Here is a 17,652-nt window from a genome sequence, read left to right as displayed (position 1 = left end):
ATCCGTCAGCTAGACCGCGATCCTGCCAGGCCGAGGCTTCTTTTCTTCTCTTTTTGGGATAAAGAAGGAGGGAGAAAGTGAAATGGCCTTCTGTTACATTCTTTTATTTTATTACTCTCATTTTCTTGTTTTATACGTTCTGTTGTCGGTGGAGGGCGATTCATCACGGTGGAGAAGAGCAACAGCAAATCCCAAAGTCAGAAGGTGGAGGATGATTTATGATTTATCTATCCTTTCTCTCTGCTACACTCTCTCTCTCTCTCCCCCCTGTAGAAAGAAACTCTCCAAGGAAGGATAGAAGGGAGGAGTATAGCCCGAGTGAATCAAACTGGGGAGAAGGATTAAGAGAGAAAAGGGAGGGAGGCTAGTCTCTTTGGAAATGTGAAATGAGGTAAGTCTAGAGAAACATGAAAAAGATGTTTCGTGCAAAGAAAGTATGAGACTTGCTGTTCTGCCAGTGCAGGTGTTTCGGATGCTAAAACGAGTCAAAGTCACCTATACGCATTTTTTCCACATGGGTAATGTTATAACATTAAAGTCCTAGATTGAAAAAAAGTGAGATGTCATGTCCTTTTTGATTACAAAGCCACTGTGCCTATAAACGAGCCGTCAACACTTCCTTACGGTTGTGACATCCCAATCGTACCACGTACAGACACAATGTCTACCTACAGTGCTGTTAACATTCATTCCCCGGCTGCAGTGACTAAGATCAGAGACTCAGAGAAGGCAGATGCGGAAGACCTGGAAATGCCGACCAATCAGAGCAGAATGGGCTTTTTTTGGGAGGGGGGTCTTAAAGAGACAGGGGCTAAAACGGAGCGTTTCAGACAGAGGTGGACCACAGATATATTCAGACAGACAGTATGAGAAAAAGAATTAGATTTTGAACATTAAAGCATGTTAACATGTTCTAGTAGAAACCCCAAATACAAGTATAAACCTGAAAATGAACATGATGTGGGACCTTTAAGCGGATTATGGTTTACTGTGTACCACAGAGTTGTCCAAAGACAAATACGCACTGTAGTAAAGTCTTACCACCAGAATCACAATATGGCAGAAACAGAGTCAATATGTCTCGTCCCTGTGTCAAGTTTCTGTTTTTAGTTTTTTTCATGTGTTCTTTTCCCTTTCCTGTTTTATTTTGTAGTCTCTTTGTTGAACCTGTGTCTTGTTGTCTCCCCTGTCTTGTGTATTTAAGTTCTGTCTTCCCAGTGCAAGACTGTCGGTTTTCCACGTGTGCAGCCTTCAAGCATCTTTCCATATGTCCCTGTATTCCGGAGTTCCTGTATTAGTTTTTGACCCGTTGCCTGTTTTGACTCTGCTTAGCCTAGCGATTTTTGTACCTCTGCCTTCCCTGACTTCTGCTTGTTTTTGGACCTCGCCCTTGGATTCTGTTAGCTGGTTTTGAAATAAACCCTTTGTTGTGCATTGTGGGTCCATTCCCTGTTGGGCGTGACACATTAGGCTGTGCTCCATGAAGCGGACTCACTGTGCATCTACGTTTAAATTACAGAGAAGCCTGTGGGAGCTCTGCTTCCCTTAAAGAGACCTGAGCACCCCGAGGTGGCCAGTCAGGGACTCCTGCTGAAGAACAAGTGAGTCCCATATGCATTTTTAGTATTTAGGTTTTTTAATATGCATCTAGTTTGAAAACATTCTTTAAATGATGTTGGCCAGTGGTAGTACACTGTGTGTTTGCTCCTCTTTGAATACCTGGCTGACGTTCTATATCACAACTTTCTGTTTTTTAAAAAGCTTCTCTCCTATTGGCCGTTCTAGCATGCAAAGCATTATACAGCGGCCATTTTGAGGAAAGCTGGTAAAATGGAGTGCAAGGCATGGGACGTTTATTTATATAGCACATCTCAGACACAAAGGCAATTGAAAGTGCTTTACATACAGCATAAAAGTTGCATATGAGGCAGAAGGTACAATGTTGAAAAAGTCATCAGCGGATAACTAAATCAGGCCTGCACCCAGCCTAATGTACCTTTTTTAAACTGAGGGCCAGCAAAAGAGTTTGAGATGTGTACCAGCACAAAGTCATGCACGTTTGCATGACTTTTCATATTCCTGATCTAGAGAGAAAGTGACAGAAGGAAGGTACTGTAAATGAAGTGAAAGGAAACTAAGAAAATGAGACAGATGAGAAACAACGTGAGGGGGAGGAGATATGAAGTAGAGAGAGGAGGCATCAGGAAACAGCAGGATGGGAAGAATAAAATATCGTGGGAAAGAAGACAATGAGAAGAATATGAAGAGATAGAGTCACAGTGAATTGTGCCCATGCCAAATTAATGATGTAACATGTTAGTCCCATGTGACGGTTCTAATGACGCATAATCCAGTTCTTGCAGGTTTCAGCTCGTCTGAAAGTTCAACACTCTCTGTCAACCATTTCATTTAATGTGGTACTTCTCCCCTTAATGGACCTTGTAAGACTAAACACAGATTGATTGCAGCGTGAAAGTTGATTTACTCAACTGTTTAATACGTTTGCTTTGAATGTCAAGAATAAAATATCTGTGTACGTGTTGGTGGAAGTCTCTCCTTATGTAAAGGACGCTTTTTGGTGAGTTAAAAGTCTTAAATGGAAACAATATAAAAATATCTCAATTATAGCATCCCCTAAAGGTTGATTATTAACAGACAACCGTAGCAAAGGACTTTTACCCAGGAGACCGGGGTCCTTGTCCCGGGTGTCACTAAAGCTTACATTTTGTAATCCCCTCCCACCAACTTTTCCTAAACCTAACTGTCCCATTCTTGTGCTGCATGTCAGTTAAATGTACGTTCTGACCCAGATCGTCAGTCCACCAAGAGTCCAGTCCAAGCACGTCAAAATTGCGCAAAAGGACAATTCTTTTTTTTCCATCTATAGCAAATACCAAAACCACAGCACAAAGTGTTGCTGTTTGACGTGTCGAGTGAGAATATGTTGGACATGTTGCTCCATTGTTCCAGAAAAATTCCCTTTGGTGCTACAGCCCACTAGTCCGACGTCTCTTTATTTGGTTAAAGTAAACCCTCTGCTCCGACATCCCATTGTTCCGATCATATGGCTGGTGTGGATCACCTCCCATGATCTAAAATCTGATTCAACAATAACAAGCTAAGTTACTTTTCTCTATCTTATTAACACAGTTAAATGTTTATCTAGCCTAATCCACACAATCTCTGCACCGGTTTGCAGTTTGGTGTCCCAAATTCCCCGTAACAGAACCCTTATCCCCCAACCAATCGGCTATCCTAACCTGTATAAAAAGCTTATATGATCGGAACAATGGGATGTCAGAGCAGAGAGTTTGTTTTTTTGGGTTATTGAGAGGTCAGAACAATGGAGCGTCTGAGAATTAGGCGCCCCCAATGTGTTGGGGTGACATACAACACACATTCTTGCTGACCGCAGAAGGTGGTATTAAAGCAATGTAAAAGCCACCAATGTGCCAGGAAAGACGAGTAGAGCCTGACACATATAAATATCAAAAATCTCATTTATAATGACTAATGATTCTGATAAATATTTAAAAAATAAAAACAGTTTGACTGTTTTGACCATTATATGAGCATTGAAGTTGCATAGTTTGTCCACTAGAGGGCGCTCTACAACGTCCCTGTTGACAACACAGATTTAGTTTTCTCTTATTGTGTTTTTGTTCAAAGGACTTTAAGTTTCATATTATATTTAAATAACCAAATATTTGTATTGGAATTGGCCTTAAAAATCCTTTATCGCTCGGGCTCTAATGAGGAGACCATAACGTTAAAATTATGCAAGTTTCCACCCATTTAACAAAAGGTTTTAAAAATGATGAATGAGTTAGCTGCTGTAAATGGGCAGCAATCTATTAAGAAAAAGGTATGTGGGAAAAAAATGTAGCTAAATAAATTGTTCTCCATCATTTTTAATTTAACAGACATCTTGGGAACTTTCAAGGACATTTTTTTTGGCTCCGAGAGCCTGTTAATTTTTTATCTCTGATTCAGTACATGCTTCAGAACAAAGTACAGTGTGAGGTATCAGTGCCCATCTCCAGAGGGTCATTGCTCTTAATTAGAAGTGTGGTTATCTCCTTCGTTTTGCCCTTCATCGTTACCAGCTCCTCTGCTTCTCACAGCGGCTGCGGGTCACTTCCAGTTCACTCCATTCAGCTGAAGATGCAGAAAAGAAGTTCACCTGCAGATTCATTGTGTGGCAGGAACACCCCAGGTAGCTAATAAGATGTGTTAGGAAACCGCTGTGCACTGTAGCGAAGCAGATAGTATATCGCTGACAGACGCTCTCAAATATGAGAACATTCCCTGAGAAGGTTTCAGGAACATATTCTGTCTTCGGAAATTAGGACACTGCTATTTTTATATTGTTTAACTGAAACAATAAGCAAGAGTTAAAGGGCTGATTGAGAAACTCAGATCCCTTATTTTAGAGCACTATTGACACTGTTTAAAAAAGGCAACAATTCCTACTATGTTCTGATGTGGAGACAAGACCAACAGGGATAAACAATAATTCAATAAATCAGTAATGTGGCTTAGTACACATACACTTTCATTTTCAAATGAAAATCACATTTTAAAATTCCTCTCCTTCTGCTTGTCTACTCTTTTCCTCTCATCCTACTCACCCTCTCCCTCTTTTACATTTATTACTTCCTCCAATATTTCATATGGCTGTTTCAGATTTTTCTTCTTTTATTTCACCTTTTCAGGTTATTCATCTGTCCCTATTGGATGTCCTCTATTTCCTTTCTGTTCTCCCTTCCTCTTCATCCCCCTATTGTTGACATTTTTCTCATCTCTTCTGATTGACTATCCTAATTGCTTTTTCTTTTCTTTCCAACTTTCTATCCATCATGACCTTCTCTCCCTCTCTCCGTTTTCCCATCTCCCTAGTTGACATCTCCTCTTTCTTTCCTTACATTTCCCCTCCCTCTCGTTTCTCAATGACAGACCATCTGGCCTCAGCCAGGCATTTTTTAATGGCTTCATCACGGGCCGCGGGATGCGTCTAAACCGAGAGCAGGGATTGGCTGAGTAGCGCGGCCGCCCCCTCACCCCCACAATTGAGGCGTTCCAACTTCCCACTCTTAGAGAGTACGGAGTCATTCAACTCAGTCCAGCAGTCGGAACAAGTGGCTCCACAGACCTCTGCCACGTACGACTCTGCTTCACCCATTTCTTTTTTAATTCAGATAAATCCACCGAAACAACCTGTTTTCACTCCCAACTCGTGAAATATTGACGCTTGGTCAGTGGCTCTCAGCGTTTTGATAAAGACGCAAAGATCACCCTTAAGTGTCTGTAGGGGACAACGGTTGCTAGTCGTAGTGTGGCTCCGCCCTCCTACGTACTACCGCTCAATTTTCCTTTTCTTTCAGTACACCACCTGGGTTCGCGGTTTATCAACACGTCTTCACCATGAACATGTAAAAACTGAAGTTTTGGTCAGTGTGCCTTTTGTTGTTGTCGTAGGAGACCTTTACCCAGGAGAGCAGGGTTTGTGTCCCGCATGTGTCCTTAACCGTCCCGTTATTATTGCCGCGTGTCACAGAACCGTAAGCAAACGTAAGAAACAATACATTTTGCTTTGGGATTGATAATGGGGGATACTTCCTTTAGGGATTCTTTGTTATTGGCCTTTTTGCCTTTATTCAGTAGATGTACAGTAGAGACAGACAGACAGAAAGGAGGACAGCAATCTATAAAATCCCCGGTCAGAATCAACATTTAGATTAATAGTCTGTATCCTGGTGTGTTATACATGAAAGAAAATGGACAATGTCAATGCAATTGCTGTATAACAACTATCAATAAATCTATACAATTGTTATACTTTACCTTTTCTTGCAGGTTGGCAAAATTCGATGCAGATGAATAATGATGTACAAATATATAGCGTGTGTACTGTCTCTCGGGGTTTTTGTTCTGGGAAACAGCACAACAGTGTCTCACAATCACGCCGGTCACTATAAAGAGCTCCAGGTAGCATGAAACAGGCTACAGCAGACTGGTCAACAGTATAACACAGGAGATTAACAAAATACTAGTATAAAATCACAATAGAAGGAAACTGTACCTGGTAAATAGCACAACAGTGTTTCACAATCACATCAGTCACTATAAAGAGCTCCAGATAGCTAAAAGGAAAACAAATTACTCTGTTTAATGTTGCCACGGTTGTATCATTAAAAGGTTATCAAGCTAAGCTAACCGGACTAGCAAGCTAGCACAACGTGGTGAGCTTTTTCATTTAAGCTAAAACAAAAGAAACCAAACAAAACAGGTCTCTTATATAAATATGAGACCGCCCATGTGGATGTAGTACATGCATACTTTTTATCACCTATAACTGTAACAGTGGAGCTCAATCTACATGACTTACAATGAAGCAGGCTACTGCAGCCTGGTGATGGTGTGTAAAGTCTGTGGAATAGCACCGATAGATGGCGCTTGTGCTACAGAAAAGCCTGTCTCATGGAAACTACCAGCAAATGAGAAGTTACCTTTTAATGGCAAGTGGATTTATTAACTCTTCACAAAAACATAGAAATGTAAGCAAAAGAGCTGCAAGATGTGATTTTCAGTACTCAGTAGTCTTCAAAGTATGTTTGATTCATTGTTTGGAATATGAAATATTAACAATAATGCCCATGTTTAAAAAAAAAGGGTCAGCAAGTCCAAATTTCATATGATTTCAAGATTTGATCCAAATATGTTTTTGTTTTTTTCAAATTGCCACATTTCAAACCCAAGGGGAAAACTCTGTGCTGGATGTAGACATCCAGTATCAGAGTAGCAGCCCCCCGATGTCTTCTTCTTTTACAAACCGGTCAAATGACCTTCAGATATTCTCATACACCCCCTCCAGACTTCTACATTTGACCATATTCTTGATTCAAGGACCAGTTTTAAATTAAGCATCGTAATATGGGCTCTAAGATCTGCATCAATGAGGGCTTTAGATGGCAGAATAATTCTGTCTGTGGTTCGCTCCATTTTCTTCATTAGATCATCACAGACAAAAGACGAGCCAAGCTGCTGTTAGTGAACTACACACATACTTTCTCTATCTCTGCTAAACACACACACACACACACACACACACACACAAACACACACATACTGTTCATTTGCTCCACTGGATACATTGTACCTGATGGGTCTTTGAACTGCAGGCTGTTGTGTAACATGGAGCCTCACATTCAGATAGGACCGCAAATGAAAGAATAACCAAGAGAATGAGTGAGTAAAGGAATGAATGTTTAGTCAGCATAATGAATACATATTTGAATAATTGAGGAAGATAATGACTGAACATGTATGACTAAGGTATGACTGTATGAATGGAGGCGTGCTGGCACTGAATGAACCGCTAAATGAGTTGATTAATGAACACATGCGTGGATTAATAAAGTAATGTGTCTGTGATTAACTAAACAAGATAGAGATTGTATTGCAACAGCTCACTGATATGTTTGACTCATGAAGGAATTCATTAGTGAATTGAGTGATTGAGATTGTCACTGCACACCTGAATGATGTTTTGGTCCATAGATGATAAAGTGATGCATTAATACTTAATGCAATTATAAATGAGTAAATAAAATCACACACTAACACAAACAGCTTACTTAATGAACATCTCATAGATGATTATTGTGACAGAGACTGGGACACCATGTCAAGAAGATTCTGACTTAATAGCAAGATAGGAATTAAGTCGAGTCCTCTGATTTACGTTTGACAGGTTTGTGACTTTAACGTTAATACTAGCACAAAATAAAGTCAATTTGGGACAAGACCAATTAACGTTAACTTCAGAAGTCTTGAAAACAGGACCGAGTAATGTTAACGTTACTACAGCACTCCATCCATCCATCCATCCATCTTCATCTGCTTATCCGGCATCGGGTTGCGGGGGCAGCATCTCCAGCAGGGGAACCCCAAACTTCCCTTTCCCGAGCCACATCAACCAGCTCCGACTGGGGGATCCCGAGGCGTTCCTAGGCCAGGTTGGAGATATTATCTCTCTACCTAGTCCTGGGTCTCCCCCGAGGCCTCCACCCAGCTGGACGTCCCTCCACATATTCCTGGGTCTTCCCTGGGGCCTCCTCCCAGCTGGACGTGCCTGGACCACATCCCTAGGGGGGCGCTACTACAGCACTGTTACATTAAATCAAGTTACTGCATTTATTTTGAATATAAAACTATAAATGCAGATAATGCATTAGCTAGTATTAGATTATTTTCAAAGACAGTGACCGCTCGCTAACCATAATGTTACTTTGGTTACTCAACTAAATGCTAGAGAACCAAGACATGGTCATTGCTAGCAGGAGAACAAATCTAACTGACCGACACTGTACATTTAAAGTTACTGAAACAAACAACAAATAGCAATATGCATTTACCTCTATGTGTTTTTTAAAATCTGATGGTAAATTATTGAAAGCCAGTGGTTCATGGTGTTGGGGTCCTGATCACCCTGTCGGCGTTGTATTCACAACAATAACCACAGACAGTTCAAGTTCAGTTCAGTTCATGTTCATTGTCCCCATGGGGAAATTATGTTGCAGTATAAAAATCATATCACACGGTATTAAAACATTAGGACAGATAAGGCAAGCAGGAAGAAAAACATAACATAACATACGTATATTACCACTCATACCATAGCCCAAAGTACTATGAAGTGGGGGGGTAGAGTTCCAGACCAGCTGGGAGAAAGAGAAATTACAATAAATGCACAAAACCTATCTATCATCTAACGGGACATCCTTATTAAGAGTTTAATGACCTGTGGAACAAAGGAGAGCTTGGATCTGTTTTTTTTTAACAAAGGAGCACAGTATCGTAGTCCTTAGGGTAGCCGTTCAAATGAAGAGAAAAGGGGTGCTTCTGATTGCCCACAATACTATTTGCCTTTCTCAGTATTCTGTTTTCATATAAACTTTCCATACTTGGGAATGGAATACCCAAGACATAAAAGATGAAAAACGCCTCGCTGTACATTATCCCTTATGTATATTCCCATCCAATTAGATTAAATTTGGTATTAATGACGTGAAAAATAATAACAGTATCTTTACTGACATTTTCAAACTAAAGTAGAAAGCCAATTTTGTAAAATGTAGGAGTAGAAAGTACCAATATTCATGTTAAAAATGTAAGGAACAAAAGTAAAAAGTTGACACGAAAATAAATAGTGAAGTAAAAATATCTGAAATACTTGACTACAGTAACAAAGTACAAATACTTTGTTACTTCCCATCCCTGCATGTCAGCAGGCTTTGCTTCTTTAATCTGTCGGATTGATCCTGCAGATGTGGTTGCATGACCTTGGATTGCACCATGTGACCTGCAGTATTTGTGAGACTTCAAAACCAAACGTAGTCCAGCAGAAGATGTTTCCTGTGAAACGGGATTGACAGTGGAGTTTAGTTGTGTATGAACGTCATTTTTAGGAGACAGGGCTGGGTGAAGCCATGAAGCCTGACTATAAACCTCCAATTTAGACCGTAGATTTTATAATACAGTAATAATATAACTGTATATTACTATGTAACTATATACTCTAAAGGCAAGGTAAATCCTGGAAAAATAAGATCTGCCAGAGGCACCACTGGAGGCAACTACTTAGGAACGATGCTTCGTAAGATCTGTTCTCACAAATTCAATGCATAATGTAGATTCTGTTGTGTTTTGCACTTTCAAAGCCCCTCTGACTTGAACATACGTTGGATCTTGAGTTCAGCTGGAGGTTTATGGAAGTGGAGTGTGTCCACGGTTGAAGAGGTCAGACGATGCTTCGTGGCATTGGGCAGGTCTGCTGGGAAAGGTGATGTCAGATGCTAAAACATATCTCTGGTTTATTCTCCTTTTAACTTTCCACAACGTGCTTACGTGCCTGTAGAGGGGCCCAGGGCTTCATCTGCAGCCAACCTGGGGCCTCTGTTAGCGCTCTGTTTGCATCCTTAAGGATGTGACCCGGATACACACTTTATCCGCCATGGGTCCATGAGGCTGTAATGTTCTCTGGCTGGAAAGGTAAACTAGGCTACAGTAATACGTTTAAAGGTTAAGGTGAGATTTAACAAATGAGGCAAATTAAACAGAATGGAGGAATGAAAAAGGCTTGTTAAGGCTCAAACATGGCTTTTTAAAGAGATGATACAGCAGTCTGTAAGACATCCTTTCGCACATGTACTGAAAGGATATATCTTGACGCGGAGGTCCAGGGTTCGAGTCCGACCTGTGATGATATCCTGCGTGTCTTCCCCCTTTCCCACCTAGCTGTCCTGACAAATTAAATGCAGAAAAGCCCAAATGAATCTTTAAAAAAAGAGTGTAATCCTGCATGCCTGGCATTATTTAGCGCAGAAATCAAGAATTTATGCGGCAAAAGTGCGGCGTATTTGAAAAAATGTGTCCCCCGTATAAATATCTCCATATGCAAATATTTGACTACTTTGGCCGATTACGCATTGAAGTATGTGATTGCATGATCGCGTTTTACTGGAGGGACTGAAACAGCTACCTCCTATAATATAAAATCTGAACTACTTTTCTCTAGTTAACACATTTAAATGTTTATCTAGTCTAATCCACACAATCTCTGCGCTGGTTTGCAGTTTAGTGACCTAAATTCTCCGTAATGTAACCCCTTATGTGCAGGTCCTATCCCCTGGCCAATCGGCTATCCTTACCTTAACTACTCGAGGTCGGAACAATGGCGTTCCCCAGGTCCATGTCGTACCAGCAGGTTTAGAGCTGCAAGCCTATCAGTTTTTTTTTGGTGGGCTAAAAATGTTCCACCCAAAAGATTCCCCGCCGACACCATTTTACAGAGCCACCGTCGCCCAAAGCTTACCACGGCCCAAGAGTAATGTGATTGGTTTAAAAAAAATACAAACAACCAAGAGTGTTTTTTCCCTCCTATCCCAGAATATGTGTCTGTTATGTGGGGTGTGGAGATAGGTCTGGCAAAGTGAGACTACTTCACACACACATTTTCAACACCAGCGTTTGTCATTCACAGCATCTGCTGCAGTCACTGATTGTTTATCAAGCCTGGAAGGATGGCAGAATCCCCAATGACCTGGAGACATTTGATGGACAAGAAAGACCCTTTGAAAAACCGGAGATTGGATTTTAGTTGTGAATGTGATCGAGACCAGCAGCCTCTGGTGGCGCTCAACTCTTTGCAGTGTTGATCCATCACTCCTTCAATCCCCATCCAAACCCGAGGAGCAGCAGACAGTTTGTCCATGCCAGTCGTGATCCATTTTTATGGGACTTCACATTTGTACACAAACCAGGTAGCAGTTCAGAGTGAATTATGGTTTCATGCAAAAAGAGAATCTTTCAGTGTAATTACTTATTGATGGGCATGGCATATGTTTGTGTGGGAGACTGAATTAACCTTAAATGCATGCATTTGTGTGCATGTTTATGTTTCATGCATGTATGTGTCTGCAGGACTGTATGTGTGTGTGTGTGTTCATTTGCAATTCAACTGCTGTCTGTGTAGCCAATGTGAGGCTTTCATTTTTTAATTATTTTTAAGTAATAAATACTGTTATACTAGTATGCTAATGGCGTGGTGTGTTCAGGAGGGAAATATGCATTCAGTGCTAGCTGGAAGGACTCTATGCATATATAAATCACTTTGAGTGCTCTGCTGCCTCTCTCAGGGATGCTGATGTATCAGAGAGAGAGAGAGAGAATCAGAGGGTTTGTGTTGGGATAAAAACAGAAAATAAGAGACAGAAGAGACAAATGAGTGAAAGAAGGAAACAGTTGACAGAAGGAGGAACTACCCTAACTAAGTGTTGAGTCATTACCCTTGAACTTTACTCCGCTAGAAACTATGTTTTTGGGAGAGAGATGCACGACATGCAGCAAAGATGCCGGCCTGGAGGCGGGCATGTTGTGTTTAATGGTCAGCATCGTGACCTCTAAAGGCCAGCAGGGAAACGTCTCCTGCTTTTTAAATGCATCCTCCTTTAATCTGCAGGACTTCAGACCAACACACTAGACCAGTTGTTGGCAATAATGGGCCTAAGAATTAACAGACATGAAGGAGTTGAATCTTGGACATACAGTAAATAATGAAATCCAGGCTTAATCCATCGTTTTACAAACTCCACACTGTAATGTGTTAGTCTCTCTGTAGGTCTCTTTCTTTCTAGTCTTGCTTTGCCACAGCACTGTAAAGGAGGGTCTGGCTAGTCCACACAGCAGAGGATAGAAGAAAAACGTGCTCTGGTTAATTGGCATTTCTTTAAACCGCTCAGAATCGTCTTGGACGGTGCTAAGCACCGGATGGAGCAACAGTGCCTCTGCACCACTCAGACTGGACAGATAGTCTAGCTAGCTGTCTGGATTTACCCTGCAGAGATCTGGGGACCAGGTAACCATAGTCCTCAGGAATCAGACAGAGGTTAGAATTTCAACACAAAGGAAGGGGACGGACATCCAGCCGGAGCCGTCCCAGATGTGGAACGTTGTGGACATAGACTTTTTCCCAATATACAGTTAGATACAGTGCATTTGGAGCTAACCTCTACCTCACCCTCTTTTCCTTCACTTTTTCTATATCTCTTTCTTCACTCTCTCTATCCCATCCTCTCTCTTAAACTTCCCCCTCCATATTTTTTTTTACTGTCCTTTCCTTTTTGTCTTTGTCCTTGTACACGTCTCCTTGCTTGACTCTCATAAAAAAAAAAAAAAAAACATTGTGACACTTTTGGGGATTGTAAAAAAGCCAACCAGTAAACCTGACTGCTAAATTTGGTGTTGTATTTCAATCTAGTAAGGCACAATGAAGTATTTTTATAGCCGGTATTAATATAGAGAAAATAAAAAAAATTCAAGTAAAATTAAAACTTTTAAAGTATTTTATTTTACAACCAGAACCTGTGCCGTCGGTGCTTTAATCCGAAACCTTTGGCTGATGCCAAAGCTTTTTAATGCAACAGCAACCAAGTGTGTGGCTGGTTTTAGGGTGGATTGCTTTTGGGCCATCTTGATGGCTTGTTAATTGCCAAGGTCCAAATTCCTTGATTGTTGTATTGATTAGCTAGCTTGGCGAGACACTTGTTTGTCTGCTAGAGGGTTGGTTGGATTATCCTGCAGAACTGCAGTTTGGGTAGAAGGTTAATGGCTCTCTGGTCGAGTGCTTAACAGCAGTTTGATTACTTTCTTGGCTTCTCTATTTCGCAGGCTGTTGTTTTATTTGCTGACTTCACACAACCTTATTCTTGTCTCACAAGCCTCCAATCACCACCCGCCATGGAAGCTGCTATGCTACAAACGTCTCAGCGGCGTTACAACTCAGTGAGTTTTACATCATCCCTTTACATCTCCCAGACCTCAGGGTCTACGAAATACCTGCACTCCCAATGCCATTCTCCATTTTTCTACCTTCTCTTTGCCTTTCCGTCTACTGCTGTCTTTCAGGATCAACACATCCTGTGCTGTCCTTATTCCACAGGAAGACAAACTGAAGAACAAGTGCTGCCGAAAGGCTTCAGGGATAGTAGTCTCAGTGAAAATGACAGTTTTTTGTTTTTTTACTCGAGAGCGGACCAGCCGCACCAAGGCACAACACCAGCCAATACAAACACTGTCCAGTCCAACAGACAGGATGCATAATAGGTTTTGATCCGTCCGAACGTAGCCTTTAGCCTTGTTTGTCCCTATCAGGAACTTAGTGAAAGGCTGGTGAAAGCAGGGGACATTTTTATCATTTTAACCATAGTTGAGTACGACAAACATCCTGGTAAAGGACATCAGACAAGACAGAAAAGCGCTCTGAAGACATTGTTAATTATTCCTATGTGTAGCTGCAAAGATTAATCGATCCGTTGTCAACTATTACATTGATCGCCAACTATAAAGATAAGATTAATACATTTAAATCTTTCAAACATCAGAATTCTCTGATTCCAGCCTATTAAATAATATATTCTAGTTATTCTTTCCTCTGACAGTAAACTGAATATTTTTGAATTGTGGACAAAACAAGACATTTGAGGACATCATCTTGGACTTTGGGAAACACTGATCCACATTTTTCACCATTTTCAAACAACTAACCCATTAATCCAAAATAAAATAACTCAACAGATTAATCACCAATGAAAATAATTGCTTGTTTCCGCCTTACTCCCATGACACTGGGACTCACATCTAAACTGCAGGTATTATGTGTTTGTTGAACAATGGGATGCTAGTTGCATATGTTATTTCACGTGGTTTAATCATATGCATGTAACACACTTTTTGTAGAGACAGATGTGAGACACTCACGCAAAGTTGTCTCCACAGCATAGATTTTTTTTATTTTTTTATTTCAAAGCTTTTACAAAACATTTTAGCGTAACCAGTGTCGATGTCTGTGTTGGAGGTCAGAGGACAAAGACAATGTCACCCATGTACAGGACATCTCCAGCCACTACAACTGACACATGAGAAAATGTTTTTGATTGGTTAAAAAATGCCCGTAGGCCCTGCCAACATCTATCAGCAGCTCCATGGCATGTTGTTTTTCTTTCTTTTTGTTAAAAACACTCAAAACAAGTGTCTGTCATGGGTTGTCCTTGATTGGCATATAGTCACAACATCCTAGGCATCTCAGTAAAGATCGAGACAGCTTTTGGGGTCCAACCTTGCATTATAGTTATTTTAATTTTAATAACCTTTTCAGGGATAGGAGAGGACATTCACATCATTTCCAAAAGCAGTTGCTGGCAAAGGGCTTGCTCCAAAATGGTTCAAACTCCTGTATTGGTCAGGATATGTCGCTGAAACAACAGTCATTTCTTTACTGAATTTCCCCATGGTGATCTATAAAGTATACTAATTGATTCATTGATTAATGAAAGCATACCCCAACCCTTGGTCATCACAGGAAGATTTTGAATGGACGCCAAAAACAGCCTGCTTATAAATCCTAAAACAGCCTGTAAATGATCACCTACTTCTGTGTTACATCCTTTTGGCCAACTTCATAACTTATTACCACTAGTTTTACATATGGAACTGATGATGAATGAATCTCATTAACATGAAATTGCGCCTAATTATTAAGAAAAATAAGCAGCAATTATTACAACTAATAGGCAAAATCCGAGAAACACATGTTCATGGATGATCACAGTTTTTCTCCCAGGTCAAACATAAAAGTATAGTGATCAATTATGGAACCATCCATGTTATTTTTGGGTGAATTTTAGTTTGAAAGAACCATGTTTCTGACATAGAAGCATCACAAAATGTGTCAGATTTGACCCCAAGACAACAAGAAGGTAAAAAATGGTCCACCAGTCTGTGATCAAACCTCTATCTGCAGTAGTAGTGCCACACACTGATACACTCCAGGTTAGTGAGACATGCGCAAGGATACAGTGTCAATGTAGTAAGTGGTGCGCTGAGACATGTTTGCACGTTACTTGCATGGCTTGTGTTCCAGTTGGCTATAAGAGTAAAATAAACACTATTACGGTCATGACAATGAACTATTACACTGTCCACGGCAACGGCCTGTTATAGGTCTGTTTCAAATGCTGGGATTGACTCATCAGAATTGAGTATTCAGCCACGCCATGCAATAAATGCCATTATTAGTTTTTTATTATTTAGATGTTCAATTGGACGATCTGTATAGCTCTTTATCGTCCAACATGAAGAACTTCACTCAAACTAGTTTCCATTTTTAGATGCTTTCTAATGCAACAAGACAAATAGTTGACATGAAAACATTTTTTGTGGCTATTATCTAGCTTGCGCAGCTAAAATGCAAATAGAACAAACTCTGTCCTGCAAGTCTGCTTTTTTTAAATCAAGTTATGTCTCTTAAATTCATTTAAATTTCTCTTTGCCCTATCCAAGTTCCTGACAATCAGAACACCATGTATCATTCTCATGGCAGGTATGCCCATTAAAACCCCCTCTAGCTCCGTCACAAATAACTTCATAAACTTCATAATTCAGTCAGTTTAATGCTGTGTGTAATTAACGGACTTCTGAATACAACTCCGCCTCCCCCGCTCATATTTGTACATCCACCTGCTGGAGGTTTTGCCTTGCTAACATGTAGGGGAGAACGGATGTGTCAGCCACAGAGTCAGAATGATTCATTTGCCTCTGCATCATGGGATTGTAACCCTCCTCGCGACGGTGCGATCAATCACACGCCATCCTGCGGGTTGCCATGGCACACATCGCACAACCCCGCCGAATGCTGAGATGAGATGCTTTCCTCCCATAATACAGTCACAACAAACAGCTTGACAGAGTCTGGCTGCCTGGCAGGGCAGAGATGAGGAACACAGAAAAAAAGAAAAGCAGTTTGTATGTTTGTCTTTTCTGTCATAAAGTTATTTTACGTGGCAATGAATTGAAAACAGACACCTCTGATTGGCCCATTTTTACAGAAATATAGCAAAAGGGGAATTTCTCTTGAATCAAACCGAATCAGAAAAGGGTTTACTGCAACAATAAGTTTCTCTTACTGTTAAACTGCAAATTCGCCGAAGAAAAAAAGACAAGGCTCAGTTCAGGTGGCTGAGCCTTCTTGTAGGCTCCCAGCACGGCCCGGATTATAGACCTGCTGCTTAACAGGTCACAATGTGTGTGTGTGCGTGTCTATGTGTGTGTGTTCTCTCCAGCGACTCTCGCAGTTACACACAAAAACACACATGCCAACATGCACTAACCAGCCCAGGGCAACGCTCAGCTTTATCGCCGATAAATTACCTATTGATTGCAGCGTGCGGACGGGGGACGGGGGAATAGGCTGAGCTAGTGAATTGACTATTGAGTTTTCTCCCCGAAGTGATGATCGAATTCCTGCTGTTCTTCTTTACGTACGCAAGCTGCCTGTCAGCATCTTGCAGGTTGCAGCACATCGGACATTATTTAACACCGGCATTGCTGCTACGTGTGGATTTAACATCTGGGGATCCAGAGAAAGTCCTGGGATCTGCTCGGTGAAACCGCCGGCTTCTCAATATCGTGCTACCCACTTATGGAAGATCACAGGTTTCTTACAAGTTTGGTTTGTTTTAAACTAAAGTTAGCAACACCACTATTTAACCCTCGTGTTGTCCTCGGGTCAAATTGACCCATTTCAATGTTCTTGTTAATTTCCCAAAAAACTAAGCGCTCTTCGGCAATTACAGATCTCTACTTTCATTCATTTCAGGGTGTCTCATTCAATTTTATAGCAGTTAAAAAAGAAATCACATTGAGTAAAAGTTGACTCATTCCAGTTTGTGATTATTCATCAACATAAATTCCTTTGATTTGATCTTAAATCATTCCTAATTTCTGCTTTTCTAACTCAAACATTAGGTATAATTTCCTATAAATTAGGTTTATTGACCATAAAATCCAAAAATAACTGTGCAACTAAAGTTAATACGTTAGTGTTACATAGTGTACAAATCTAAATGGCAGAAGACATGGTCAAAAAATACAGATCATAAATCAGTAAAAAACTGGAAATGCTAAGAAATGCTGGAGAGTGAGAAACAGGAGTAGTAACAACAATCTGGCAAAGGGTAGGTGGACACAGGTGGGTATATATACACACGGGGGAGGGGGGGGAGACAACTAGAAACAGGTGAGTATATATACACA

The 17,652-nt window shown here is 40.7% G+C and overlaps 1 long non-coding RNA gene across 1 annotated transcript in view; it reads left to right on the top strand.

Moving 5' to 3' along the window:
* Positions 1-7,535: 7,535 nt before the first annotated feature.
* Positions 7,536-17,652, top strand: part of LOC117951817 — a 19,678-nt gene continuing 9,561 nt past the window's right edge. The window contains exon 1 of the long non-coding RNA XR_004658253.1: positions 7,536-7,546. This is a non-coding gene — a long non-coding RNA (uncharacterized LOC117951817). The remainder of the gene's footprint in view (positions 7,547-17,652) is intronic.

This window comes from Etheostoma cragini, chromosome 10, assembly GCF_013103735.1.
Source record: "Etheostoma cragini isolate CJK2018 chromosome 10, CSU_Ecrag_1.0, whole genome shotgun sequence".
NCBI classification, from domain to species: domain Eukaryota; kingdom Metazoa; phylum Chordata; class Actinopteri; order Perciformes; family Percidae; genus Etheostoma; species Etheostoma cragini.
Note: the sequence above shows the minus strand (reverse complement) of the source record. Positions and strands in the feature narration are given on the sequence as shown.